Source organism: Panthera tigris, chromosome D4 (assembly GCF_018350195.1).
Source record: "Panthera tigris isolate Pti1 chromosome D4, P.tigris_Pti1_mat1.1, whole genome shotgun sequence".
Lineage (NCBI taxonomy): Eukaryota > Metazoa > Chordata > Mammalia > Carnivora > Felidae > Panthera > Panthera tigris.
Genome location: NC_056672.1, coordinates 11,634,174 through 11,638,903, shown reverse-complemented (window position 1 = coordinate 11,638,903; position 4,730 = coordinate 11,634,174).

Sequence of the window (4,730 nt, the reverse complement as noted above, 5' to 3'; positions counted from 1 at the left end):
GGCCAGTCCACGCAAACTTCACATTTAGGAGTGTGGGTCCTTCTTTAGATGTAGCAATGGGGCTTAGTAGCATATGATGGCAGGCAGAGGCTAAGAAACATATTGTAAACTTACGACTTAATACAATCTATTAAAGTTGGCCAAATTGTTTTTAGAAACTATGCAGAAGATGGAGTAAAATATAAGTGTTGTAGGGGCGCCTGGGCGGCTCAGTTGGTCAACTCTTGACTTCGGCTCAGGTCATGATCTCACAGTTTCGTGAGTTCAAGCCCTGCATCAGGCTCTTCGCTGACAGCACGGAGCTTGCTTGAGATTCTCCCTCTCTCTCGGCCCTTCCCCGGCTCACACTCTCTCTGTCTTTCTCAAAAATAAATAATAAACTTAAAAATATATACATAAGCATTGTAAGGAGGCAGGAAGAATTGTTCCAGGAAATCAGAATCTATCACCAAGGTAACCAAAATGAGCATTTTGACTAAGTCTGAGGCTGTGTAGAGGATGTCATAGATAATACTTTGGGGGAAACTCCCAAATTTGAATATGAAATCGTGCTGGGCATGTGATAGTGTTTATTATGTATTAAGTGCTTCGCATGTGGGCCCAGGTGCCACAGGTTAGACATCCCCATTTTACAGGTAAGAAATGTGAGGCTGATGTCAACAAGTCAGTAGCAGAGTTTGGGTAAATTTTTTTAATTCTAATAAAAAAAATTTCAAGTTCTCTTTTACATACCCCAGTGTTTCTCTGTATCCTCAAAGCAGAGGAAAATAAGTCGTTCTGGGTAGTTACATTTTCAAGTGGCCAAGGGTCTATCCACTCTATATACTGATTTTTGTATATTGAAGCTAATCATAATAGAAAACTTTCTAAAATTATATCGCATATTTTCTTTTTTTTTTTTAATTTTTTTTTTTTAACGTTTATTTATTTTTGAGATGGAGAGAGACAGAGCATGAAGAGGGGAGGGGCAGAGAGAGAGGGAGACACAGAATCTGAAACGGGCTCCAGGCTCTGAACTGTCAGCACAGAGCCCAACGCGGGGCTCGAACCCACGGACCGTGAGATCATGACCTGAGCCGAAGTCGGACACTTAACCGACCGAGCCACCCAGGAGCCCCATATCGCATATTTTCTTGCCTCCTTTAACATGTAATACTGAACACTTACAACTTTTCCCTGAAAACTCATCCTTAATGTGGGTGATCCCATAAACGTGATAGTGTTCCTGGGTCTGAGGTATGGGAGGCTCCTGGCCTCACACTGTGGTGCTTTTCCAGTTTGCTGCTCAGAGAAAGTTTTTATTCCTCCCTTGTGGCTGTTCTTGGGGCTGTAGTTCTTTCACACCTTAGATAGGAATCTCCCAGGGCCTTAGAACCTAAATAATTAAAACAGTCAGCATTGTATGTAAAGTAAAAGTAAATAGGTCTGAAGAGCTAGCCCACAAGGAAAGTATTAGGAGCACAGATCCCCTGGGGCGCGTGGGCGGCTAACTCCATCTATGTGACTCTTGATTTTGGCTCAGGTCACCATCTCATGGTTCCTGATTCACGGGATTGAGGCCCACGTTGGGTTCCAGTCTGACAGTGCAGAGCTTGCTTGGGATTCTCTCTCTCTGCCCCTTCCCCGCTCCCTATCTCAAAAAAAAAAAAAAAAGGCACAGATCCCCTAATTTACATTCTTTGGTTATAGCACCCTGATTTTATATATATATATATATATATATATATATATATATTTTTTTTTTTTTTTTTTTTTTAAACGTTTATTTATTTTTGAGACAGAGAGAGACAGAGCATGAATGGGGTAGGGTCAGAGAGAGAGGGAGACACAGAATCTGAAACAGGCTCCAGGCTCTAAGCTGTCAGCACAGAGCCCCGTGTCGGGCTCGAACTCACGAACAGCGAGATCATGACCTGAGCCGAAGTCGGACGCTTAACTGACTGAGCCACCCAAGTGCCTCTTAAATATATTTTTTTATGTTGTGTCTCAGATAGGGGAGTGCATCACTTAACTGAATTTCAAGTAAGCAAGATAGTGAAACTTCCGTGAAAAGCAAGATATAGACACACACACACACACAATTTTATTTTTTTTCTCACTGGTACTGACCTATGACACTTAAACTAAAAAATAAAATTATTTTGAAGAAAGGAAATTTTTAAATATCCATTTAGCATTTGTTTATATCGTTCTATTGTTAAGAGTTGTTTTTTTGGGGCGCTTGGGTGGCTTAGTCAGTTAAGTGTTCCACTGGCGGTTTGGGCTCAGGTCACGATCTCACAGTTTGTGAGTTTAAGCCCCCATCTGGCTCTGTGCTGGCAACATGGAGCCTGCTTGGGATTCTCTCTCTGTCCCTCTCTCTCTGCCCCTTCCCTGCGCTCTTTGTCTCTCTGTCAAAAATAAATAAATAAAAACGTAAAAAAAAAAAAAAAGTTCTTTTCATGATCTCACAGTTCCTGAGCCTAAGCCCCTGAGCTGGGCTCTTTGCTGCCAGCACAGAGCCTGCTTGGGATTCTCCCTCTCCCTCTTTCTCTGCCCCTCCCCTGTTCATGATCTCTCTCTCCCTCTCTCAAAATAAATAAATAAACTTAAAAAGTAACCAAACAGGTTACTTTGGGTAATTTTTTATATTCCTGAGCTTTGTTTTTTTCATGTGTAACATGCAGATCAGTAAAGATTAAAATAAGGTACTATGGTGTGGCAGGTGTCTTGTCCATTTGGGTTGCTATAAGAGAATACCATAGCCTTGGGTAACTTATAAACAACCGAAATTTATTTCCCACGGTTCTGGATGTTGGGAAGTCCAAGATCAAGGCCCAGCATATTCAGTATCTGGTGAAGTTCTGCTCCCCGGGTCATAGATGACTGTCCTCTCACTGAGTCCTCACATGGTGGGAGGGGTGAGGGGCTCCCTGGGGTTTCTTTTATAAGGGCACAGATTCCATTCAAGAGGCTCTGTCCTTATGACCTAATCACCTCCCAAAGGCCCCTACCTCTTAATGCCATCACACTGGGGGTTGGGATTCAACGCAGGAATTTCAGGGGAATACAGACATTCAGTCTACAGCACAAGCTGCCAACGGCAAGGACACGATCAGATGGGTATTATATGAACTTGAATTCAACTGAAGTTCAAGTAGAGCAAACCAATAACCATATTTACTCTACAGCTTAAAAAAAAATCATTCATTGTCATCTCCTTGTCTACCAGAAGGAAATAAAACCAGCCTGTTAACAGGACCACTGAATGTCTGGATTGGGAATTGACTACATTCTTTCTTTCTTTCTTTTTTCTTTCTTTTTTTTTTTTTTCTTTCTTTTTTCTTTCTTTCTTTCTTTCTTTCTCTTTCTTTCTTCCTTCCTTTTCTTTCTTTCTTTCTTTCTTTCTCTTTCTTTCTTCCTTCCTTTTCTTTCTTTCTTTCTTTCTTTCTTTTATGTGTATTTATTTTTGAGAAAGTGAGAGACAAGTGTGTGAGCAGGGGAGGGGCAGAGAGAGAGGGAGTCACAGAATCCGGATCAGGCTCCAGGCTCCAACTGTCAGCACAGAGCCTGAAGCGGGGCTGGAACTCATGAACTGGAAGATCATGACCTGAGCCGAAGCGGACGTTTAACTGACTGAGCCACCCAGGGAAGTGACTATACGACTATATTCTATGCGGTTCTACCCTCTCATTTAACACAAGGGGAAACCGAGGTCCAGGGAGCTTGTGAAACCCACCCAGAGACAGACAACCATGATGCCACAGGTTTGCACATACTTGTCATTGAGAAACATTTCTTTCCCAAGAAGAGGGTGACCTGAGCCAAGGGAAGGACAGGGGCTCCTTACGTTAACATGAACATCTTTTTATTTATGTGGTTCTTCATAATTTACAAAGCACCTCCTCACCCCCGTGACCTAGCTGATTATACTACTGACCTAGCTTATAATACTACACCCACGAGCTTATGAAGATGGTTCCTTTTCCCCTCTTGTCTTTGGGAGATTCTTTGCATTCTCAGACCTGTGCTATAGCAGCTGATTCTAGAAGCACCTTTAACTTAAACACACACACACGCACGCACGCACAGGGGCGCCTGGGTGGCTCAGTCAACTAAAGCATCCAACTTTGGCTCAGGTCATGATCTCACAGTTGGTAAGTTCGAGCCCCACGTTGGGTTCTCTGCTGTCACCATGGAGCCCACTTCAGATCCTCTGTCCCCGTCTCTTTCTGCTCCTCCCCTGCTCATGCTCTCTCAAAAATAAAATAAACATTTAAAAAATATACAAACACACACACAATTAATGAAATGTGTGCATATGGACGTGTGTGTGTGTCTCTGTGGAAGAAAAGGCATCACATCACCCTGAGTCTCTAGCAGTCCACACCCTGGCAGACACAAAGTGCAAAGAGAGAATGACCTTTGGTTTGAGAATTCCTGAATGTCAACGACACTTTCATTCCAAAGGGCTGAGAAGTGTTTACAATTTATTGTTTTTTTTTAATTTTTTTTTTAACATTTATTTATTTTTGAGAGACAGAGACAGAGCAAGAGTGGAGGAGGGGCAGAGAGAGAGGGAGACACGGAATCTGAAGCAGGCTGCGGGCTCTGAGCTGTCAGCACAGAGCCCAACGTGGGGCTCGAACTCACAGACTGTGAGATCATGACCTGAGCTGAAGTCGGTTACTTAATCGACGGAGCCGCCCAGGCGCCCCTGTTTACAATTTCAAGAGGCGTGGCAGGGAGCA